This window comes from Stegodyphus dumicola, chromosome 2 (genome assembly GCF_044657685.1).
Source record: "Stegodyphus dumicola isolate Sdum_Otavi_A_Nest chromosome 2, ASM4465768v1".
NCBI classification, from domain to species: Eukaryota; Metazoa; Arthropoda; class Arachnida; order Araneae; family Eresidae; genus Stegodyphus; species Stegodyphus dumicola.
The window spans coordinates 166196569-166223591 of record NC_140769.1 but is presented as its reverse complement, the minus strand read 5'-3'; the positions used below and the strand labels follow the sequence as shown (position 1 = coordinate 166223591).

General features: G+C 34.1%; 1 protein-coding gene across 3 annotated transcripts in view; it reads right to left on the bottom strand.

Moving 5' to 3' along the window:
* The window catches only part of LOC118193914 (neuropeptide S receptor-like), a 1011430-nt gene that overhangs the window by 613887 nt on the left and 370520 nt on the right, over window positions 1-27023 (bottom strand). For all 3 annotated transcript variants that reach the window (XM_085811422.1, XM_085811424.1, XM_085811423.1), the window contains exon 3: window positions 20082-20169. The gene's annotated coding sequence lies outside the window, so the exon portion shown is untranslated. The remainder of the gene's footprint in view (window positions 1-20081; window positions 20170-27023) is intronic.

Below are 27023 nucleotides of genomic sequence, written 5' to 3'. Positions count from 1 at the left end.
ATTCCTTTTTATACCCTAAAAAAATCACAAGATTTCTTTGAAAAATGAGGTTTTTAAAAACTAAACAGGGCTAAAATATATGGATTGATTTGTGTTGGCTGCCATCTACTATAAATAAAGAAGTTCATCTATTATAAATCCTATTTCATTGATTTTTTCTGTGCACACAGAAGGAGGGCACTCCGTACCGCAAAGGGATATACAGGGTGTTTCAGAAAATTGGTTACAGACTTTCAGGAGAGATAGAGTATACCTAGACGATGGAAAATCATGTAGCAGTGCATGGTCGGAAACGCTTTCCGGGAGCGATAGTATCAACACAAAGCACAAGAATGTATACGGACACGAACAGCGTGAGGAAACATGTTGATTAATGTACAGCAGCAGTATTAGTACATCAGAAACCATAAAATTAGAACAAAAACAGACAATGATTATCATCAAAAAGGTGTTCGAAATTACGATCCCGAACCGTGATGCAGGCCTCACATCTCCAGCATATGGAAGATCTGATGTTCTGGAAAATAAAATAAGTCAGCTTCCCTAGCAATGCCACGATGTGTGCAACATCAAGTTCCTCAGCGCTGTTAACTGGAGTTACCATATACCGTACACCTTATTTTAACGTATTCGCAAGTAGTCAATGCAAGTGAGGTCTAGCGATCTTATCGGCCAGTCCACCGCACCAACCCTGCCGATCCCATGTTCAGGATAAGCGTCGAATACCTTATTTGATGATCATCTGTTTTTGTTCTTATTTCTTGGTTTCCGCTACATTGAGTATAATTAAAATATATTCTCACCCTGTTCGTGTCCTTCCTTTCTTGTATTTTGTCTCGTCACTACCGCGCCAGGAAAGCGTTTCCGACCATCATATGCTCCATCGTGCAAGTGTAATCTATCTCTCCCGAAAGTTTGTAATATATTTACTGAAACACCTTGTATAAAATAGGGAATAAAAAACTAAAATAAATAAATATGCGTTAGCTGAAAGTACAGCTTATTTTAATAAAAGACATCTACATTAAGCTATTATACTACAAAACTTTTCTCCAAACCTGTCAAAAGACACTTTTTGAGGTATTGTTGCTTAAAATTTACGTTATCAGACAGCGTAGTCAAGTCACGTGGTCTTTCGTTACTTTTGATTCGTTGGCCTGAAGAAGGAAACAAAGGATTATTGGACAAGGAGTGTTAGACTGTTTTGAGTTCCGCTCGAAACCACGAAGCGCAGTGTTGGTCAACTGCAGAAGCGCAATTTTTAAATTTAAAATTGATTTTTCAGATAGACGCTTGCATTTGAAAGTAATTCTGGGGAAACGCGTTTCTATGATGTTTTTCATTGCATCTGTAAGCATGTTACCAAATTTAAATTGTTAGTTACCAGCATGATTTCCTCCATGTGGATTATTATTTCACATACAAGATGTTTGAATACCTTTACAGAGTAAAACGAGGTTTACAGACTTAGTATGAAATTCGCATATGTGAGCTTTTAAATAAAAGTAATCTAGTGTGTACATTAATTTCTGGGCTTTATGTGTTTTCCTTAGTTCCTGATGAAATTTTATAATTTCTGCCTGTGTTCCTGTTTGTATTTTATACACAGATAGCTTGCACGTTTAGTTATCAGCACATGATAATAAATAAAATAGAATAATTAATAGCAAAATTTACCTTTCTAAGATATATATGTCTATGGCTTGATTTAAAAAGCCATGGGCATAGTATCCTTAGCCATGGAATCTGATATAAACTTAACGTTTAAAAATCAATATAACAATATTTATTTATTCAAAAAAATCATAACTTCAAATTACAGGTTTATATATATATATAATTGATAACTAAATTCTTCTTGTGCATCATTTTTAAACACACACTTAAGACACTTTCCATCAAATTTCCGCAATAAATTGACAAAAATTCAAATATTCGAAACAATAAAATATAGTGTCAATTAAGAAATCAGAAAAATTCATACTTGAAAAAATTGACAATAATAATCGAAATGAAAGATTGTAGTACAGAAAATCATCGCAAATGGTGCAGTTAAATGTTACTTTTCATTAAACTAGCAAAAATCATACATGCCATGATTCTGAGCATTGCTTACGAAAATCCAAAATCCAACAAAATAGCTAAATTTTCATATGGGATGCAACAGAATAAAGGCAAATAAAATAAAATTATTATATTTTCCTCAGTTACAATTTATTGTAACTGAGTAATATACAGTCATTGTATGTAATATACAGTCATTGAACACTGGCTACTGGTTGATTTCTATCAGAACAACTCTGAAGTTTTCAATGCATATTACAAGTTTTCTAAAAGTAGAAAAAACGTATTCATTTATTTCTGAATTATTTAATTTTAGGACTTTTTTCTTGTATGCAGAATACGAAGTACTCTATACGATTTAATTCATGACTTTTCTTTCTTTAATTTAATTTAAATATTACATTTTTAAGTCAGTGTTGTCTTTTGACATCTTTTGAAGCTTTCATGAGTTTGGAGTGTAAATTTGTTTTACAATTAATTTATTACCACGTTTTGAGAGGAAGTTTACAGCAGTATTGCTAATTTAAGCAGTCAAGATAATTTCATCTCTAAATCTCAAACTCTATGTTTTAGAATTATTCATAATCTTGACGGGCTCTTCAACTTTGGATGGTTCAAAAGCACTGAAGTTGCAAACTTCTAATAAATATTTTTAAAGCCAACTTTAAACAGACCAGATACTATTTCGCTTTTTTTCATTGTTCGTTGGAGAAAAGTTAACTATTGATCATGCTTTGCTCAGTACGCAGTGTACTTCTTCGTGAAGACAAAATATTCCAGTATTTGTAAATATAGAATTTTCACTTATTTTCATGTGAGAGAAATGTTCATATTTTTTTTAAATATCAAGCCTGAAAAAAACCTGTTACATCGAAAGCATAGCTAAATGTCGCACAGATAAAATTATGATGGGTATTAACAGTTTCTCTTGTGCTGGAATTCTCTTTCACTCTGAAGAAAATCTTCTGTATACAAAAATATTTCATCTAAGTGTCAGGTACTTATTATGTCAAGGTGACAGACACATTTCTCTACGGCTAGGAATATTCTTTAATGCTATAAAATATCTTTACGTCTAAGTTTATTTGTTGCATTTTTTGCTTCAAAACTTTCTGGATTTCATGACCACCGCTTAAAGTGAGAGTATCGTACATGCCAGAAATTTCCATTTTTCAGTCTTTTGCACTGTTAGAAAAATGTTCTAGAGTTATTGAATAGCTATTGAATTCAGGTGGTTCATCATTATCGTTTGAGGTAAGCTTTTTATAATGTGTTGAAATAATCTTTATTTTATGAAAAGATCTCTATTGTAAAACGGGAAAAGAAAAACTGTGCTTTGAAGTAGATTGGGTATCCTTAAACTGTTTTAACACAATAACAGAGGCGAGTAGCCATCAAATCGAATAGTAAAGGAACTTAGGGCCTCATTTAACTCAAAAAAAAAAAAAAAAAAAAAAAAAAAAAAAAAAAAAAAAACAGAATTGCCTCCAAGACGCCCGCTATGGCCTTTACGAAGTCGTTCGTAATGATGTCGTCATGGTAATAACCTGAAGCATTCAAGGACGTGACTTTTTTAAAAAAAAAGACCGTTTGCTTCGGCTGGCTATCTATTGAACCATGCCAGTCAAATAGCTGCATCTGTCGATGCATTTTCTGTTGACTAAGAATTTTCTCCCCTTATGACAAAATCTTGAGGGCTATGTTCTGGAGATGTGCTACTTCTCCTGAAGAACAGAAATAAAGTCAGATGGGACGACCTGTTCTTTTACGACTCATTTCGAAGTTAGTATTTTCTGATGCTCCGAGTGGAAAACGGCCATGTATTACGTTATATTTTTCCTCTATATGAGTACTAGCCACTTTCGTATTTTGTAAATATAGAAATATTTATTATTGGCCTTAGTAACAATGCTTAACATCTATTCCAGGCTTTATATTTCCTCGTTTGCTTTTAAGTCGTTACCATGCACTAGAAAGTTTAATAGCCATTTCATGGTGGTTCTCGGTCATGCAATTTCCCGATCATATGTTGCTCCAGTAATTGAAAAATTTCATCATCTTAACGGTAGTAAAAGCTGTCGATATGCTATTCAAAATGTTCTAATATTACATTGCATTCTATACCGAAAAGCCTCCTTTTCATTTCACTAACAGCAATAGTAATCGAATACGCATTTGCTGTAGCCGGGTTGCGACTTCGTACACGTGCTCGATTGATGTGAAGATCAGCAAAATGTTAATAAAGACTACGATTACGTCTGTGAAGGTTTTTCTGAATTTCTTACTTTTTTCTTATTGCCAAAACTATAAAACGCACACTTTGTCACGACACCAAATGTTATATTTTGTTTTGGAGGATTTCTCAGAAGTATATGCTCGAATAACGGGAAATTCCAGATTTTATTTCCTTTGATTTATTCACAGTCTCTTCACCATATCGATTTATTGACAGAGAAAAGTAGCAGTGAATGGCAGCTAGCTTGACTACTTTCGAAGATATCTGATGGAGCCGAGGGATAAGCTTTCCAAACGAACCAAATCAATGGTATTTCCGCTCGAGAAACATGATGTGAAAGCGAATTCTCCGAGTTCAAAAGCCTTTGCAAATACTCGGCAGCAATAAATCAACTCAGAATATAAGATTTAGTCATTTCTATAAACTCAGTTACTTATCAGAAAATATCGAATCTTTAGCAAGAAGTCAATAAAGAGCAGGTAACGCGCAGAGCTTTCACTGCTACTATTTGGTGAGAAGACAGATTGATTCAGGAATTTCGAATCTCAGCTTCTTATTAAAATAAGAGATGTAACAAGTATCGGATATTATGAAACTAACAGATGTTAATGCTTCCTTCAGCATTTGCTTGACATTAAATAAGAAAACCTTCTCAGATGCAAATAACACAGTTATTTTATGAGCAAATTATTTCTAGTTGAGATAGTCAACCATGAGTCAACCTGAGAGGTCAACTGTGACGGCTCAGCACGCGATCTTCACCAAACGATGTGTGCAAGAGATCCTTCGCACGTATAATAATATGAGGTGGAGCGCCATCCTTCATAAAAGTAATACCTTCCAACAGGTGTGTATCATCCAGACTGGGAATGATGCGATTTTGTAACGTATCAGCGTCAAACTGACAGTCTGAATAGCAGAACTAAGCATTTCCTCGAAGAAAAAAGATCCGATCACGATTGACGTGATAAGACCACAACACACCGCGACCACCACCTAGAGGGGAGGATAGATGAATGACAAATTCACGAAGGGACTAATTCCACTTCAGTGCAGTTCATTTCATACATGATTCTTATGCGGCATCATTGACATTTTGCTGCCCAGTGCCATATATTGGCTTTTTTTTGTTTTGTTTTGTTTTGTTTTCCATAAAACCCCATGCCATTTCAAGCATGTGTGACAGTTTTTACCCATCTATCTACATTATTACATGAATTATTATGAATTTTCAAATGTTAAAGGACCTTAGGGGTCACACGGTAATACGCCCATATATTTAATAATGACCTTTAAAATCACTTTCAATACATTAGAGTGTATAATTAATTTAAGTAAAAAGCAACAACCGGATATCAAACTGTATATTACTTTTTATTCATATAAATAAAACGTACTGTATAATATACAGCAGCATGGTATGTAGTGAATCAAAATCATACCATGTGTACAAGTTTCAAAACATTATATAAAAATATCCATTTATTTAAACTTTGCATATTTCTTAATTAAAGTTTTTATTGGAAATAACTAGAATCATTTGAATGGAGAAAGTAACATTTTAAAATTCAAGTTTCATCGTGTTCATAACTTCCTATATCTCTTAGTTCTGATGTTGCCATTCCTCTCTACATCGCTTCGTTCTCAATTTATACCATATAAAATTGTCTGTTTAGCTAAATTTACTAGCTACAGACATAACGGCTAACATTAGAAGTTAACTCTACTGATTGCCGAGTTGCCCTCTATCTTAATCATCTCTTACTGTGAACACAAGATAAAAATTAGTAAGGTAAAAGCTAATATGAAACTAGTTCTTACTGGTAATAGTACAAAGGAAAATTTTGACTTCTCGTAGGCAGAAAATTTCTGTTGCCTTTTGGTATATTAGCTAGCTTACTATTCCAGCAAAACTTTATGCGAAATTGATACGTTCTGGAATCGGAAAGAAATCTACAATACCAAACATAATCAATATCAGGCGTTCATATCTTCTGTTGCGCAGTTGTTAAGGGAAGCAACACCACAACGGAGAGAGTTCTGCTCAGAATTATCCGTTAAGATTTCATTCTAGTTTTAGCATCTATCGCTTACATAAAGTTTGCGTAAACCTTTAAACTGAGCGAATACCTGAAGTAACAAGGAATAAAGGAAAAAAATAATTCAGCGAAAATTAAATCATAAATGCTACAGCTATCCTTTAAGTGTTGTTTCATTGAGCTTAATTCGACCTTTATTTTTGAAAGTACGCTATTTCCAGAACACATTTCTTACTTACGGAATTCAACAATACCTGCGTTATCTTCGTAATCATGTTACGTAAACGAGTTTTACAATTAGGAAGCACTGTATTATTTTGCAATTCCTCTTCTATCGCATAAAATAAAATTTAGTATGCAAATTGAAGCAAGTATGTTTTGAAGCGATGATGTACTCTAGCAATATCTTTAGGATGTGTACTTATAAATATTGTGTCTTAATGTGTACTTGAGCAATTTACTTTAGCCAGTATATTTTGAAACAATGACGTACTTTAGCAATTTCTGATGATGTACTTTAGCAAGTATGTCATTAGAAAAGCGTTGTATTATTTTCTTTTTGCTAAGGTAAGTTTCTCTGATCTTTTCTTTCATTTATATTCATACTCAGTTTTTCTTTCATTTATATTTACACTCAGCATTCACACATGGTCTGATTTCATATAATTACAAATAAATCAAAATTGAAGGACCTGCAGCAAGAAAGGGCCCAGCTCTACGTTATTAAATTTTCGGAAAATTTTAAAAACCATTTCAAAAACGTGGACGTGTTTTCCCATACCATCACCTATACTGGAGAGCTTCGTGGAAGGCAAAAATTCCTTACATCATTACAAAAGTATTGTATTATTTTCTGTTTGCTAACGTAAGTTTCTATGATCTTTTCTTTCATTTACGTTCACACTCAGCTTCATTTTTGAACTCATGTCACGTAATTATAAATGAATTAAAATTCCATTGTTGTCGATATCTTACTATTAATTTATTAAATGTTTCTTGTATTAGCTTCATATTAAATTTTTCATCAATACCCTAATCAAACCACTAATTTATCCTAACTATATTTATACCTTTTTTTGTTACTGTATATTTGTAGGGATTGTGCCTGTAACTAAGTGCAACTTGTGGAAAATCCTTCAGTAGACGTGCAAGCGACTTATCGCTGTCTCTAAGACATAGCAGAACATAAGAGGTGTGTAAAAGACCATAACTCAATTTAACTCAAGATTTAGAATTAACTCGTCGATTCATTAGAATTAACTCATAGATTCATAACTCAATTTAATAGAAGGCACTACTAGTGCTTACAAAAACGCCACCATTTATGACTTAAGTCATAAGAAAAGGAATTCAAATTTAAAATTGATTTAAATCTTAAAATTTCCCAAATGCTACATAGAAATGAATAACGCGCAAGTTGGCTCAGACCTATACCAGTGTGACAAGCATCAATGACAAGAATAAAGCAACGCCGAATACAAACTACTGTAGTAGAACTGTAATCAGTAACATGGCAGGCGGAATACGCTCAGATTAAGCAATATAAAACTTTCCGTTAATTACTATATCTTTCTACTTCATTTGAATACGCACGAACTAAAATTAGGATTTTGGAACGGAAACTAAATTTTATATAAAGATTATAAGGGAGAATGACAATACAGCTACTTAATAGCTGGTTAGATAAAAATAAATAAATCCTTACACATTTACAAATATTTGTTCCATTTAAACAGGATATTTAATTTCTATTTTTCTTCTTCATATGAGCTTCTAAAAATAACCATACTGATTTTCTTCTCAACAAATAAAAAAAGTTAAAAATTTGAAGAAATTTCGATTTTTCTTTAAAATAACATTTAACCGTAACTCAATTATAAATATTCCTTTTCTCTTCTTTTAAGATTATTAAAAATATATTAGGTACTTATACTTCTACCATTAAGTTCATAAATAAAAGTTTTATACACATCAATTTTATGCATGTATCTGTTTTATTTGAAATTAATTTTATTTCACCGATTCAAACATTCATAGTATCCTTTTTTAATTTTGTTTGTTGGCATTATGACTCTCATTCTGAGTTATATTCGATATATTTTTCATCTTAGGCAGTTTTTGATTAAATATTTTCTGCGATACGAACATAATTCAGTATCTTTTTCACTCGATATTTCGCCTAGTGGCTCTCTTGACATCCAGTTTAATCCAATATCATAATACTTGAGAAATGTTTCCAAAACTGGACGGTTATTTTTTTAAAAACGTCCATTTTGCATTAAAAACGAAAAAAGTAATAATTTTTTAAAAGAAAGTGTCTTGTTTGCTGAATTTAAATACAGTTATCTATTTTCTGCATAATTCCCTCGTCACTTTAATCATTTATTATAACAAACAACAAGTTTTCGGATAACCTTCTTTATCAGCTGTAATGACAGCCACGGTCGTTTTAGAAATTCACTGTCGTTTTGTGGCAGTTCCACTGTTAACTCGGAAACCGTAAATCTCCTGCTTAAGTGGGTCTTAATATCTGTGTGATTACAAATCGCAGACCAGAACGCGATTCGGCAGGGACGTTCTATCTTGAATAGTCTTACCCATTACTCCAATTTAGCAATGTTTCCGTACACTGCATCTGTTTGACGATGAATGTCTGCAACTTTTATACTTCCTGCGATTAAGAATTGATTATATTACTGAATTTAACAATTAGCGGGAAGTCTGATTTTCTTAAATTTTTAACCCCATGACGCCAGGAATGGAAGTGACGTCAGATTCTGCGCAAATTATACCCAGGGTACTCAAGGACTCATTCTCAGTATGAATTTCAAATGGTCACAAATAACTTATATAAATATTGCGCTATCTACTATTGATTGAAATTGGAAAAATAGAAAATTTTGATAATCCTTTCCCAAATGATTTTTTAAAATTTGTGTAAAATTTAATTTAATTTTATACACATAGTTGATAATCTTAGAAAAGGTTATTAGGTGTCTTTAGAAGTTATTGTATTTCTTAAATTGCTGCTTTAATTTATTTTTCCAGTATTTGGAAATGTAGTTCTATTCATGAAATGAGCTTATATATATTCTCTTTTACTTTCAGCAAAATATTTCTCTTCCCTTACAACAGTCATTTTCTCGACTGCACTTCCTTCATGAATTATCAAAGAAGGCATTAATTTGTATGAACCACCATCACACTATACATCTGTTCAATATACATGCATTTTTAACTCGCCAGCAGCTTTGTATTCTCTGAACGGCAGCAGAATATCATTCGTTTTATTTGTAGATCTCTCACAAACAACAGAACACTCTTTTTGAATACAAGAAACAACGAACTATTTCTTTGCGAGAATTACTGTTCTTGAATTCCTGGTTTTATCGAAGAATAGATATTACTCACACTTCAGTGTTATTTAAAATCACCTATATTTTTTCTTAAATTTATGTTAAGGTATTTTATAATTTCCGCTTATTTTTTGATAATTTTTTTACTAAACGTTGCCAACGGATATGGAAAATTAAAAGAATATAATTTAAAAGGCAGGATCTTTGTTACGCATACTGGTGACCTATAAAACTGCTGAATTTAATTTTACTCCTGTGACAGCAGTTGTATTGAGTCGTGGAGAGAACACCGCAAGGCGAAAACGTCATCGTATTCTGGGAGATAAACGTGACATCCTGGGAGAAAAGAGAGCAAGTAGTTATCGCAGTTATAAAGCAAATATGGTACAAACATCGTCGCCGAAAATAAAGCGATTCAAAAACTTAGCAGTTTAAAACATCTTCTTCGAAAATATCGCGGTAAGAAATAAAGGACTTGCAAATCATCGCATGACGATAAAAATGTAGACATGGGTTTTTCAGTTGTATCTGCATATTCCCATAATAATTTATAAATGCAAGAAGGATAGAGGAATATTTTTGCTTTTTTATTTTTAAATTAACTAATAAATGTTTGCTGAAAAATTTAGAAGGAAACCTTAGTATACCAAAACTAACAATAAGAAGGGAATTAATACCATTTTTAATAGAGGTAACTGCATACAGTTACTTATATTTCTTTTTCTTACTTTTTAGAAAATATTTTTAACGAAAAATTACCAATAAAAACTTTATATACGAAATTAATTAATTAATGACATTTATTAATTAGCGATCTAAGTTTAAAATTATATTATCTGCTATACACCTAGTATTATTTTTCAATTCAATATCAGATTTTGAATACTTGAATTTTTTTCTTATTTTTGCAACAAAATTTGTTACTTAATACAAAAATATGATATATAAATCTAAAAGCGTTCCTCATTTTTGCACTCATAAATCATTATGGGACTACGCGAATTTTTAAAACCTGAAAACGCCTTTCTTGTAATGTTATCCTCATGAGATATTAATATGTGCTTTATTTTCAACTACGATATTTTCGACAACGATGATTTTAATCTCCGAAGATTTTGAATCGCTTTATTTTCGACGACGTGTTGTACACCAGGATGTTTTGAAACTGCGATGTTTACTTTCTCCCACGATGTTTTTTACAACGACGTTTTCATCTCTCGTTTTTTTTTCGGCGATGTTTTCGTCCGCGACGTATTTGCTGCGATGTTTTTGGCGGATATCGTTGTATTGAATTATTAAATTGATCTAACAAAATTGTACATAAATACTATATTTTTAATACATTGCGTATCTTGTACTTAAAATATGTGAAATGTAATAGTTCAATTAAATGCTCGGTTAAAAATATGCTGGATAATCACTTACGTTATACAAAGGTTCTTCCCATGTGCCTCTACCTTTATCGATAATACAAATTTCCGATTAGCATATATTTAATATGATATATATGTATTGCGTATCGTTTTCTTGTAGTAAAATACACAAATGAAAATAAATGCATTAACGGTACCATAAAGCAAAGAAAAATACCATTAAAGTGCATTAACTGGTACCTAAGTTTACGTTCTTTGTTTACAATATCAGCCATCCTTTTGCTTTTATCTACACCTGTATAGTATCTTAGTTGATAGCTATATGTATTATACAAGGAAGCACCATTTAGACGAACTTTCATTTCTATTTTCTTATATTTTACATATATTTTTTATTTCTGCCCTTATTCATTTCTTTTCATTGTAAAAGTAAAATATCTCTTTTATACGACGCATAAGATCTACAAGTAAAATGAATGATATCCAACTGCAGTTCAAAGGATATAAAGCTGCTGGTGATTTCATTGCATGTATATGAACAGATATATGGTGTGATAGTGGTTATATTACCCATGGCTTACTTCATGGAACAATTCGTTTCGGAACTCAAACAATTATCTTCATTTTTCTCTTCTATAGCATTTGAAAGTTATATATTACATTACAAGGGATGAAGAAGGCATGAGATATCTCAAACTGTCCAAATACTGTTGATGAATGGAAGAGAGGTCGCTTGAAATGCTAGAATTAACTTCTGAGCCTTAAGCAAACCGTTAAGAATGCTAGTCTTAGCGTTTTGCTTAAGGCTCAGAAACAAACGGCACGTCAGAAAATCCTAGTTACCAGGGAAAATTAAAATCTGAGTCTGTGTTAAACAGTGTTGTCGTTCTAGCCTTTATATGTCTGTTTTAGAGGACTTTTAAAAGACGTATAAATGCTGCTTTACTTTAATTTTAAAAATAGAGATGAAAATGAAATGTCGTTGGAAACCGATTTATGTATATTGTATATTTATGATTATGAAACATAAAATATATAGGTAACGATATATATTTTATTTTATGCATTCGTGTTTTAAACAACTTTTCTTTGATTTTTCATATATTTAAAGACTACGCTTCTCACTCTTGAATAACGCCGGATTATGATAAGGGGAAATCCATTCAGACAGAAAACAGAATAAGAGCTAACGTACCCAGTAAAGCAGGTTCTTGAAGTACTTTTTCTAAAAAATTGTTTAGAAAGGTTTCATTGATAACACTGCCTTTTTCCGCTTCTAAACTTTTATCGTATTGTTGCGTGCGTACGGGTTCGTTATGAAATGAATGCACAAGTCCGATGAAAAATGAACAAAAATTTATTATTATCACAACAGAAATGCTTAAATTTTCTCAAATTATCATGCAGTATCACAATATCTCACAGTAGTTATCTTTTAACTACTTAAATGTACAATAGAACGTAATTCAAAACAGCTAAAGAACGCTAATCCGCGAATTCGCTATAATCAACAACGGCAGTTTCGTAAACAACAACAAACTAAGCAACTACTACAAACTGAGATGTTTTCCTCCTTTTATAAGATTTTAAAATCACGCGCTAGAATTTTCCAGCACTTTCTCGAAATCAAAAAGAGATATTTATTTATTTAATGCACGCGCTCTTGTATTTTCAATTTTCCGGCTTAGCTTTCTTTTAATATTCGTCACGCGCTGCACTGCGCGAGAAATAAAACCATTTAATTTATAATTAAACTAACATTAGCTTTTTAAATACCAAATTCGTAACAGTATTTTCTCAATTTCTGGTCTTAGAGAATTCACTTCAGTTGTTGATTGTTTTTTTCATTGCTTGCTTAAATATTGATTTTTGCAGAGATGGAAAATTTTTCTTTATTGCGTCTTATTTATACCTGAAATATTCTTCGAAACTATTTTGAGATTCTGAAAACTAAGTATTATTACGAAGTTAAAATAATATTTTCTAATGTTTCATACATTCATGATTAGCTGTATATTTTTACCACATTATTTTACTGGAATGAATGTTTTGCAGCTCAACCACAGATACAACCAAAATTGAAACAAATTGCATTTGTCAATAAACCATAAAATATCTCTCTTTTGAGAATCATAAATAATAATGCTGCGTACGTACGGGTTCGTAATAAATTGAATGCACAAGTCCTATGAAAAGTGAATAAAATTTATTCTTATCACAACAAATAAAATAAAATGCTGAAATTTCCTCAGAGATATTCGTACAATATCGCAATATCTAACAGTAGTTAGCTTTTAAACTACTAAAACGCTGAATAGAACTCAATTCAAAACAAAGAAAGCTAATCCGATCACACAGCGAATTCGCTCCAACCAACAGCAAGAACTAAGTAAATAACTGAATTAAGATGTTTTTCTTCAACTTTTATAAGCTTTTTAATCCTTCACGAGAACATTCTGGTATTTTCTCGATTTTTCTGGGTAGCAAAAGAGTACAATTACGAGATATTTGTTTAATAAAATGTTAAATGCACGTGCCCCTGTATTTTAATTTTTCCGGCGCAGCTTTCTCTTCAAATAAGTCTCGTGCTGCATTGCACTGGAATATGAAACAATTTAATAACAATTCTATTAAAAATAGCTAAATAAATACGAAACTAGTAGCAATAATTTATATACAGCCTTTTTTACGATAATAACAACTTCAGGTTTAATTCCTTTTCCCATTTCTTTTAGGATATATAAGCATTTCGCCTTAAGAAAATAGATAAAATAGAAAGAGAAGCGTTTGGTAACAGGTACAAAGATATCTTTCCAAATGTTCCCTACGCTTGGCAGTAGGTCTATTATAGTAAAATGATAGTCAGAACTGAATTTATATGAACAAGCTACCTGACAGAAATCAGAATTTAATATGGGCGTAGGAGGCAGTTGAATAATAAGCGCTTATTCGTGTTATGTAGTGCACACTGATGAAATATTTAGGAAGTTCGATAGTTTTGTAGCAAATTGAGTCGTTTTATTGCTCTGCCAGAAGCAGTCGTTATTAACATTGTATTTTGTAGCAAATTGACTCGTTTTATTGCTCTGCCAGAAGCAGTCGTTATTTCGGCTGATCACCCGTGTGTAATAGTTTTCAATGAATGATTTTTTTTATGGTTTTATGAGTTTATGATTATTGTGTTTCTTACGATTTTTGTTTTATGGTTCTGTAAAAAATTGGTTAATTTTCTAATCCGTTATTTTAAGTTAAGGTACCTTTCCTTTCAATTCTCCTTTCATTTCCCTGCCAGGATGCAAATTTCCAGTACGCGGTATCTTCAAATTAGGTAGAAGAAAGGAAGTATTTAAAGGAAGGTTTGGGAGGAAGAAATCAGAGCGTGTTCTGCCTACTTGGGGGGCACGTTGTTATCTATTATTCTCTAGCGATTGCAATTCTGCGGAGTAGAGTTGTTCTCGCTAATGGTCTTGCTTACGCCGACTCTGAGTCAGAGCGAGCTTGCGTGGTAGTTAACTTGTGAAACCGTTAGGCTATACATAACTTCATTAATTTTTAAGTTACACATTATCTATTGAGTTAAGCCAAAAGTGTTGACTTAAGTAACTTAAGTAACTCGAGTTATAAGCACGAGTTAGTGCCGACTGATAGCTTTTAGTTGAGTTAATAAAGGGTTCTTTACACCCTTCTCCTATCTCTGTAGTACTTTGAAAGCCTTGGTGGATATTTCACCAAGGTTTCAGCGTCAAGAGCATCGTATGTTAGCTAACATTATAGCTTATTAGCATGACATTGTAGTTTATTATGAAACCAATTAGCAAAGAATTGACTGTAGATAAATAACCAAATAATTACTCTAGCACTGGTTAGAACATTAATTGATGCAGAACACTAAAATTGTTATCTAACCAATAACACATCGAAAGCAACTTTTCGAGAAATCTTATGGAATTTTAAGTATTGATGCTAAATACATGCTTATGTCCTGGGATTTATTCTTTCTGATTGACTGATCTAGGTGAGACACACAAAGACAAAATATTTTACTCTGAGACCCCAAAGTTTCTTGTAGCATAGCGTTGCGTCAATCATTAGCAGCACATATCGTAACCAAGAAATTTCCACCACCAAAGTGAGTTTAAAACTTCTACTTTTGTTATTAGCAATTACCAGTTGAAGACGATAGCTTAGCTGCGTGAAAATAATCCCAACAAATGTTGCTACTCATAAATATGGTTCAAAAGTTTTTGCGTGAATTTCATAAAAGGGCTTCAAAGGCCCGTAAAAGGGGTTTTAGGGACTAAATGTACTGTTCAGTTATCAGCTGGATCATCAAAATGCTGCTAATAAAGATGGTTCGAAAGTTCTTGCGTGAATTTCATAAAAGGGCTTTAAAAGCTTAACGTAAAAGGCTTTAAGGGCTCAATGTAGTGTTCAGTTATCAGCTGGCTCATCAAATGTTAAGAACAAATGCTTAGACGTAAGTTCTAATAAGGTAGATCACTATCCATCCAACTTAATTAAAAAGAAATTATCCTGAGAAATAACACTCACATTTTTGACAAGCCGCTGTCAAGCTCATCTTTATAAAATATAAAAAATCTGATATGTACACCACATGACTTCCTCGTACGGAATATTAAATTATACGCATTTTTTCTTACATTTCATTTAAACTTATTGTATTGAATTAAATCTACTTCACCGAAAGCGCATAAACCACAATAGAATAAATGCATTCTTTAAAATTCACTCTAGTATTTGCTTACCATAGCGACACTCTGGCGCTAAATTCACTGAACAGTATTATTTCATTCATATTATAATTCATAATGCGCAAAATTTATATCATTTAAAGAATAGAATTATCTAATCGTTGCCACATGTTCTATTCAAATACTATAATAAAGCTAGAATGATGTATAAAAGAAATTAAGCAAACAAAACAAGAAGGATACAGTTTTTCACAGACTATTGAATATTTCTCATTCAATTAATTCAGTTCTCACTTCGCGAGAAGGCAAAAATACATAAAAACTCAAAATACCTATATTAAAAATTACGAAGTAAATCTTAAACATTTATTTCCTCGAAAAAATTCCAGAAAGGATTAAGCATGATTTAATTGGCAATAATAGATTAAGGCGTTATCTTTGTTGTTGCGAAGCTAAGTTTCTCTAGATTGGCAACAAATCCACTAGTTTGCTGTTTCAAATGTAAACAATCAATGGCCGCCATAAAAAAAGGCTTAGCGGCACTTAAACAACTTAAAAATTGTTGATAATTCGAAAAATATTGCATACAGATTTTACTAAAGGCATAAAAACCTTAACCGGAAGATACAAACAACATAATTCAATCATTTTTAAAGCAAAAAATGTACAATTTACAAACATATAAGAGTAAAGAAACTGAGATCACTGAGCCGGGTAACAGAATGGATATATGTATAAATATATTTATATACGTTTGGTGCGGCCGATTGCAACCAAAATACGAGGTGCACATCTACGTGTTATAGCAGTCGTATATACAAAATTTCAACGATCTGAGGCTACTCGTTTTTGAGTTATGCGAGATACGTACGTACGTACATACGTGCGTACAGACACCACGAAAAATTCTCTTCAGAATTAATTTTAAAGCAGTTTTATAATTTTTTGGAGGAAACGAGTCTTTTATTCTGTCCTTACGTACAGATATCACGCAAAAACATCGTTAAATTGCATTCGATAGCGGTAAAAATGGATATTTTCGTTGAAATATGCTGCCTGAAACTTTTCGCGATTAAAATACTTCCTTTTTACTTCGTACAGGGAAGTAAAAACACACATAGTTTTGTACAGTAGTGTTACATACGAATACATTTTTACATAAAATAAACTTCAGAAATTCCTGTTTGGTTTCTAACTTTCATTTAAATCATGTACAGGAAATAATAGGCACTTGTAATTAGAGATAATGTCAAATAAGTTATTAAAACAATTCAAGGATTATCGACAAATCCCCCATGAAGGAATTTGAAAAAAATTGCAATGGGGGTAAACAGGGTGACCCATAAAGGACCCCCCCCCGTTTTTAAAATTAAATAATTCGAAAACAAAGATAGATAAAAGAATGAAATAAAAGATATGTTTATTTAGACAGCTGGGTAAAAATCTGATAGAGAAGTTTCATATTTAGTTATAAAAAGTTGCCAATAGATGGTGCTGTATGCTATACTACCAAGGAGGTGTATCAATTAAGTCCCTATAAGGAGTGATCTGAAGTCCATTTCCACTATTAAAACGTGAAAGGACGTTAGAGTATCGACGGATGTGTACGAAATCATGTATTCCAGGGAACAACATATGTTTCTGGTACTGGAATTTCACAGTTTAAATTACAATCACAAGGCCTAAGGCAACAAGGCGCAGTTTTCAGTCTCGATTTAACTTTGTAAAAGGTCCTTATTCGTAAAAACTATTCGTGAGTTTTTCGATAAATTTCAGGAATCGTGGCTGATGAGTTAGTGGGTCATGTTGGATTCAGGGACTCTGTAGTTACTCCTGAAAATGTCGCTACAGTTTCTACACTTATTCAGTAAAATCCGAGGAACCCTATTTGAAGATTTTCAGCAGAATCCGCCTTAACGTGATCCAGCATGCAAAGAATAGTGAGAAACAAATTACACATGTTTCCGTTCAAGATCCATGTTCCCATGTTCCGTTCAAGCGGTTCCCATCCGAGCTGTGCAACAGAGAGAAGACCGCGAACGAAATGCTCACAGTGGTTGATGATGACAGATTCGATGTTGACTGCATATGGTTCACGGATGAAGTACATTTTCACCTGAATGGTGTTGAGAAGAAACAAAATTGGCAATTTTGAGGTTCTGAAAACCCCTCATTTGTGTAAAGCGAAACCACTATGTTCCCCGAAAGTTACTGTTTGGGCTGCAGAATCCAGTAAAGATGTTATCAGCCCCTTCTTCTTGAGAGAGACTATTACTTCTGACCGTTATATTGAAATTTTCGGACGATTTGTTGCCACACTGTTAGCGTTGGAGCATCGGCCAAACACTTCGTGCTTTATGCAAGATGGGGCTTGACCACAGCTCACTGAACGGGTGTTTCAGTTCCTTGAATAATACTTCGGGATAGAGTTATTGCTTTGGGCTATTCCAAATTTATTGGGGCAGGCATTGATAGCCCTCCATACTCACCGGATCTTACTCGTTTGACTACTTTTTGAGAGGCACCTTGAAGGACACTGTCTTCCAGAAGAAGCCTGCAACATTGGATGAACTTTGAAAAGTCGATCTGTGAGACATGTGAATCAATTTCCGTTGGCACACTAAGGAAGGTGTGTGAAAATTTCGTTCTTCGTACTGAGAAAGGTGGACATTTTGAAAACAATTGTGATGTGATTGCAACAACGGCATGCAAACAACACGTTTGTACATTTTTTTATCAAATTTTTACAGCTGTCCAAATAAAAATACCTTTTGTTTAATTTTTCCTATTGAGCTTTGCTTTCGAGTTATTTAATTTTTAAAACTGGGGTCCTTTGTGGAACACCCTGTACCATACTCAAATTAAAATTGCGAAATAATATAGATACCCCTTAATTTGATTCAGAAGTTTAAAAAGCAATAATTGGTAGTAATTTAAATTAAAAAAAACTTTTGACATTTTCTCTAATTACAATCACATATTTTCTTCTTTACATTATTTAAATAAACGCAAGATGCCAAATGGGAGTTTCTGAAGCTTTATTTTATGTAAAATTATATTCGAATATAAAATTATTGTACAAAACTAAGCGCCAAAGTTTATGAAAATAAGCTAGACTGTGATTTATGAGAAAGGTGGGGGTTAGTTTTCAGGGTAATTTCTTCCTAGTTAGGTTAGATGAATAAATGTCTGCCGTTTCTCAACGATCTTCGTTCATACCATATAAACAATATACTGCACGGAAACAGCATTACTTCTCAAAAGTATTGTATAATTTGATCTCAACTTCATGGATTAAACGTCAGCTTTGTTTGCTGTTTCAATTAAGTAGATTTTATTGTAGTATTTTACAAGCCTGAATTCAGAAATGTATATCTTTATTGCAATATCTTAATAATATTACTGTTTGTTGCTATATTGATGACTATTTTTGAAACGGATGCGACGCTTGTTGTAATTTACATTATATGGAACGTTTCCTTTCTCTTCCTCGCCCGTCTGCAGCATTCTTTCTTAATGATAATATTTCAATTAAGAGTTTTCCCATCTCCGTAAATTTCATTTCAGGGGAAGAGAGGCTTTATTATGCTTTTTTCAACTATATTTTTAAAAAGATTCATTAGTAATCCTTGCTAAAATTACCCGCGGTCTGAAAAGTTAAAACCATAAGACATTAAAAATTTTACGTTATCCCCGTTAGATATGCCCTCTGATTAGTATCACCGAATCCAGTGTTGTAAGGCAGTTTGCCTACTCATGTAGAATTTATAACTCTGACTTTAAATTAATGAACAAAATAAAGAGATTTTTAATAACCTAATAAAACATTTTTTAAATTTCCTGAATTTCCTCAAAGAAAACAAACAAATCACAAAACTAGATTACATACATTATATTAACGGAATATTACGTTATTTAAAATAAATATAAGTAACAGTTTTAGAGTACTGATAAGGGAAATGCTTTACACTTCGTTCCAATTTCATCACCGAAATGCGAAGTTGTACCCATTTTATTATAAGAGAACTTTGCATCTGTGGCCATTAAGTATATTAAAGCAATCGTTAAAAATAATTTGTGAAACCGTAAAAGAAATACTTATTTTTGAAGAGCTACATTTAGGTATGTATTTATTTCAGATATTATCTCAGAAAACGAATTCCTGGGGAAACTCGCACGTCCTTTATAAATGGTGTTCTAATTCTGAGTCTGATAACAGACCGTTTAATTCCATTAACCCTAATGACGAGAGAGATAATAAATTTTAAATGAACACATGCGCAAAGAGCAGTATTTCTGACCTTGATAATCATTTACGGACTCCTTTGGAGAATGCTTGAATTTGGTAGAAGGATTGTAGATAAGAAGTGCAGCTGTATACACCTTCAGCTGAAAAGAAAGTAATTGCAGTATTAATAAAGAACTTAGTCATAAATTCCAACAAATCATATCATGAAGCAAATATTTACTTTATTTATTTATTTATTTATTTATTTTTATTATTATATGCATGTATTTAAGTATAAATTTTATGTGAAGATATCCAGAGATTATGAAGAAGGACCTATCTCAACACATGAAATATGAATTTCGTACTCATAAGAAATTATTTTATTACAAAATGCTGCATAATAAATAAAAATTAAAACTAGCAGCATAGTAATCGAAACATACATTTTTCGTTATTTAAGATTATTTCGCTATTTTTCACTATTAATTTCCGTTCTTCATTTGGCAACCACTAATATTTAAGGATACTTTAGCAACTAGAATTTGCGTAAGTTAAATAAATTGCAGGACTTAAAGGTTAAATACATGTTTCTTCTCCAACTGCAAAGAAACATGTGCTCACGCGATAGCAGTAAACAACAAATTCAAGAAATTTGCAGCTGAAGAAAAGAAAACAGAGCCACAAGTGTCATCAGCCACAGAGCCACAAACAACTCTAAGAAAATTTCTTTAAAAACTGAAATTAAAGAGTAAGGATTGAAATAATTAACTGGACGTTTAAAGAATTTTGTGAATATAAATGTCTCTAAGAAATCTAATTCGCCAATGAACATTTTTAAGTAAATTGGCTGCAGAGATACAGAAAAAAAAATTTTTTTGACCAGCAATATTGGGCAGTAGAGGATTTATGGGTTTATTTATTTACATATACCTCACGCTGTTGAGCTACTCGGAATAATGCGCGTTGAATCATACTGGAAAGGGATGCTGCAACTTCTACAAGAGATGTACTCTAGAATGGAGTATCTTAAATTTTGAAATTAAAAAATTCATAGTTTCTTCCACTTTCTCTCAAAAGAGGGCGTCAGTGGCTTTGCTCTTTGCCTGAAATGTCTTGGAAGTTTTGGCCTATTTTCATCGCCCGAGCACACATTTCTCATTCACCATTGTAATTTCTGCAGTTGAAGAAGCAGGTTTAATGAATCTCCGCAGTTTACGCTGATTCCTTTTGGGGCATGTACGTTTTTGCTACAATCAATAGTATTTTTTAACTTCGCTTGTAAGTTTTTTTACTTACCCGCATTTGTGATCACTATTAAAATACATTCAAAATCTTCTGAAAATATTTTTTTAAAGCGAACATTTAAACGCAACTACTGAAGTGAATACATATTTCTTCTGCCAATAAACCAGATATAGCTTGATGAATCAGAAACAGTTGTGAAATTAAGTTCTAAATGTACTGTTCTACGCTACTTTAACTGTCAGTTTCTAGAACTTTAAAGATAGACAGAAGAGTTAGCGTCCCACCCTACCTTCTAAAGAGAGTACACAAAAGTTCAGTTTAATGATTAAAATAAACCTGCTTGTTGACACATCAGCCTGAAGTCTATACAGCCTTACATAAACTATAAAATAACATAAAGGTAAAAACTGCTGCTTGTGGGAAAACTTAAATCAAATAGCAGTCAAAATTAAATTATTATATTAAATTATTATAACATTACAATGTAACACGCGGCTATTAAGCTTCGGGTCGGTCCGCAGTACTTCGCGAAACAACAGTGGCTGACAAAGCTAAAGCCGGTAATGCAATACAGCGGAACGGTTATGTAGCACAGTAATCGCTCAACCATAGCTGACAAAAACTCTTCCAAATTCAAGAGCTCTGCATTTATATGCATTATCTAATTTGCATCCTGGTGCGAGTGGACGATAGTAGAAAGGCAAATTAATTAGATAACTCAGTAACTAAAATATAAACCTACAAAGCAAATATATGCATTACATAATCCTAAAATAACAATTCATATTTTGCAGTTGCCCAAAATCTTGTGTTGAGCAAAAATATAAAGTTCACAAGCTCTTTTGAGTTATTGTAACTTTATATTATTCAGTTTCCATCAATAATTATTTGCGGTGTCAAAATAGATTTAGGAATAAATTGACGAAATAACAAATCAGTGAAAATTTATATGAATAACAGCTAAAGCTCTAAAATCATTATATTATTGTTTTCTTAACTAAGTTGTTGAGTTATTGAGAATTGAGTGTTATTATTATAATCACTACACTGCAGTTAAAACGATGGATTTAGCTAAACGTATAATGAACGTAAAACTGTATGTAAAAATGTAGGAAGTTCATAACAAACTATTAAAGATCAATGTGCAATGTTTTCCAAATGCGTTATTCCGAAATGCTCTTACATTTCGTAGGTTTGGCTTCTACTAAAGTAGGTTATTTGTGTTAAATCCAGTCAATTCGAATCGAATTTGAAATTTAGCTCATTCAAAAACGATTAATTCTTGTTAGAATTTATTAACATTAAAAATTATATAATGCTTTCTTATAGATTAAAAGTCATAAACTTATATCTGAAACTTTCCATTTCTATCACCGAACAATGCGAAATATCAGTGCTGTATATCATAGCAAACTGTCTATAGCCTATAATATTGTTACGAATTTGGTATTTAAAAAGCAAATGTTAGTTCAATTATAAATTAAATGGTTTTATTTCTCGCGCAGTGCAGCGCGTGACGAATATTAAAAGAAAGCTAAGCCGGAAAATTGAAAATACAAGAGCGCGTGCATTAAATAAATAAATAACTCTTTTTCATTTCGAGAAAGTACTGGAAAATTCTAGCGCGTGATTTTAAAATGTTATAAAAGGAGGAAAACATCTCAGTTCGTAGTAGTTGCTTAGTTTGTTGTTGTTTAGAAAACTACTGTTGTTGATTGTAGCGAATTCGCGGATTAGCGTTCTTTAGCTGTTTTGAATTACGTTCTAATGGACATTTGAGTAGTTAAAAGAAAACTACTGTGAGATATTGTAATACTGCGTGATAATTTGAGAAAATTTAAGCATTTTTGTTGTGATAATAATAAATTTTTGTTCATTTTTCATCGGACTTGTGCATTCATTTAGTAACGAATCCGTACGCACGCAACAATTTTTGGTGTCAGGAGTGGGGTTTGAATGCCAATAACAAGAGCGATGGAAGAGCAGTTAAGGCAATTGATAACAGCCTTTGCCTCGTTTAAAGAAGAAATGAAAGAAGAGATGAAATCTAGCCAAGGAAAGATGGAAGGGGCCGTCAACTCTGTTAAGGACGAAATGAAAGCCGTTCAAGCTGGTCAAGAAAAGATTGAAGCAGGTCAAGAAGAAATGAAAAGAGAGATTACCTGCATAATAGAAAATAAATTTGAAGCTATGGAAGGCAGAATTGACACAGTTGAAAATAAAGTTGGACTAATTGAAGAAAGAGTTTCTTCGGTGAAAGAAGAAATAGAAGAAAGAGTTTCTTCTGCAAAAGAACATATAGAAGGGAGAGTTTCTGCTGTGGAGGAACGAATTGAAGGAAGAGTTTGTGCCGTCCAACACCAAATCGAACAACAAATTGATGAGAGAGTTTCTGAAGTTGCCAAAGAAATGGATACTTTAAAGAAATTCGTAGCGTCGGCAGGGAGCAGGAGTGATGATTTTAAATTCTTACCAATGCCTGCTCGTCCACCTCTGAAGCTATCCACATATGATGGGAAGACCTCCTGGCAGGTGTATAAGACACAATTTTCTATCGTGGCGGATGCGAATGGATGGGATTCCCAAGCTAAGGCCTGTCATCTCGCCGCTTCTCTAAGAGCCGACGCAGCGGATATCCTTCAGACTCTTCCCGAAAACAAAAGATTAGATTTCGAAGCTCTGTCCGGCGCCTTGGAGTTGCGCTTTGGGGAGAAGTGTTTAAAAGACTACAGCAGGCTCCAATTAAAATCTCGTCAACAGAAGCCTACCGAAACACTTCAGGAGCTCGCCGCGGATGTTGAAAGGCTGTCCCATCTCGCCTTTTCGGAATGCCCGACAGAAACAAGGGAAATCCTGTCCTTGCAATACTTTATCGACGGCATCCGAGATACTGAAATACAGAAAGCTCTACGAATGGCGGATGTAAAAGATTTAAAAAGTGCTCTAGTGTACGCCATGAAATTTGAGGCAGCCCAGCAAGCCACTCGTCGAGACCGCCACCCAGTCAGAGCTGCTCAAGTCCAGGAGCCAGGGGATCAAGTCACCGCTCGACTTGACGATTTAACTAGACAACTGAACGCCTTGAGACGGAATATTGGTGAGAAGAAACCGACCGTTAAGTGCTGGAACTGCGGTGCTGAAGGACACATACGAAGAAACTGCAAAACACCCCAGGGTACTGATGTTAAGACCGCTTCTAACAAGCAGCAGGGAAACTAATTAGTGGCCATCTCGCGGGGCGGAGGTTGCCAGATAATGAAAAGCCCCCGTTTAAAGCGCTTCAGATTTCTGCAATGAGAGGCGGCAGTAATGGACTTTTCATAATAGGACATATTAATGGAGTTCCGTGCAATATGACTATAGATACAGGAGCCAACGTCACTATCATCCAAAAAGATTTGGCTCAACAACTAGGAAACAAACTTATCTGGACGCCGCCCTGCGTTACCCTCCAGACTGTGTCCGGTGAGAAGATCGACATCGACGGAAAAGTAAATGTTAACATCACGTTTGGAAGTGCCGCTTACCATCACACGGCATATGTAGCAGAGATCACTGATTCTTGCATACTCGGATTGGACTTTCTAAGGAAATACAATTTTTCCTTGGACTTTAAAAATAACGAATTGCATTCTACATCTGAGGACATAGCGTTATTTGGAGTCAATGATGAAGTTAAATCTGTCCATAAAATCATAGCACAAGACAATATCACAATACCGGCAAGAACAGAAATTTTATTTCCTGGATCCATAGCTGAAAACAGAAATTTCCGCTACGGCATCATAGAATATCCCAATAACTGTAATATCCCAAAAGGAGTACTAGTAGCCTCAACACTCGTCGACCTATCCAGAACGGTTATCCCGGTGAGAGTCGCCAATGTAACTGAAAAGTCGAGAGTTATTAAGAAAGGTGAAGTGGTTGCAACATGTACTCCAGTAACCAGCGTTGAAAGAAGACATCCCAGAATCCGTGTCCTCAGAGAGCATTACATCGGAGTTATTGCAGAATGCACAATTAAACGATAAAGAGAAAAATGCTGCCGATCGCGTCATTAAAGATCTTCAAGTTGTTTTCTCCCGCTCGTCTTCTAACGTGGGTCGAACTAGTTTGACACAACATAGAATAGATACTGGCGATCATCCCCCGATCAAGCAACATCCAAGACGTCTACCGTTTGCTAAACAGGAAGAGGTGCGAACACTGTTAAAAGATATGGAAGAAGGCGATGTCATCGAGCCTTCAGCGAGTCCATGGGCATCTCCCATCGTTCTCGTCAGAAAGAAAGACGGCTCAACAAGATTTTGCGTTGAGTATCGCCGGTTGAATGAGGTTACGAAGAAAGACAGTTACCCTCTTCCTAGAATTGATGACATTCTAGACACTCTTTCTGGAAGTAAGTGGTTCTCAACACTTGATTTAAAGAGTGGGTATTGGCAGGTAGAAATCCATCCTGATGACCGAGAAAAGACGGCATTTACTACGGAACAAGGACTTTGGCAGTTCAAAGTGATGCCGTTTGGACTGTGTAATGCGCCGGCAACATTCGAACGTCTTATGGAGACTGTTTTGAAAGGCCTTTCCTACGAAGCCTGTCTGATATACCTGGACGATAACTTCATCATCGGAAAGAGTTTTGAAGAGCATCTAGAAAATCTAAGAAAGGTGCTTCAGAAACTGAAAGAGGCCAATCTGAAGCTGACTCCCGCTAAATGCAAATTGTTTCGAAAGGAAGTGACTTACCTGGGACATGTCATCTCTGCAGAAGGTGTGCGCACGGATCCTGAAAAGGTATCAGCGGTTAAATCCTGGACGCGTCCCGAAAATGTCCATCAGCTGAGAAGCTTCCTAGGGCTTTGCACCTACTATAGGAGATTCGTGAAGAACTTTTCTTCCATCGCAAGACCACTTCACAAGCTGACAGAGAGCAAGCAAAGATTCTTGTGGACAAAGGAATGCGAGGATGCATTTAACAACTTTAAGGAAGCTTTAACATCTGCTCCAATCCTGACGTATCCTCAGCTCGACAGACCATTTATTCTCGACACCGACGCGAGCAATGAAAGTGTCGGTGCTGTTTTGTCCCAAGAAATAGACGGCCAAGAACGTGTAGTAGCTTACTGGAGCAAGTGCCTGTCTAAACCGGAGAGGAATTACTGTGTCACAAGGAAAGAGTTGCTCGCCATAGTCAAAGCTGTAGAACATTTCCATCATTATCTATACGGGAGAAAATTCCTCCTCCGCACGGACCATGCCTCATTTGCCTGGCTTTTAAATTTCAAAAATCCTGAGGGTCAAATAGCCAGGTGGATACAGAGACTCCAAGAATATGACATCACTATCCGTCATCGTAAGGGATCATCACACGGAAACGCCGACGCCCTGTCTAGAAGACCTTGCCAAGGAAGCTGCGGATATTGTTCCAGGGTGGAAGCGAAATACGAGCTGCTGACTCCGGTCGCAAGACAAATTACAACATCAACATCGGCTGATCGAGACCCGTGGAGTGATGATGAAGTCAGGAAAGACCAGCTGGAAGACCGCGACATTAAACCCATACTTGATTTAATAGAGTCATCAAACAGAAAACCTACATGGCAGGACATTTCTATCTGTAGTCCTACAACAAAACAATACTGGGCACTCTGGGATTCACTTCACATTCGAAACGGCGTCTTATACCGGAAATTCGAGTCGGATGATGGGAAGACGTTCCGATGGCAACTGATACTTCCAAGATCCCGGATTCCTGATGTCCTCAAAG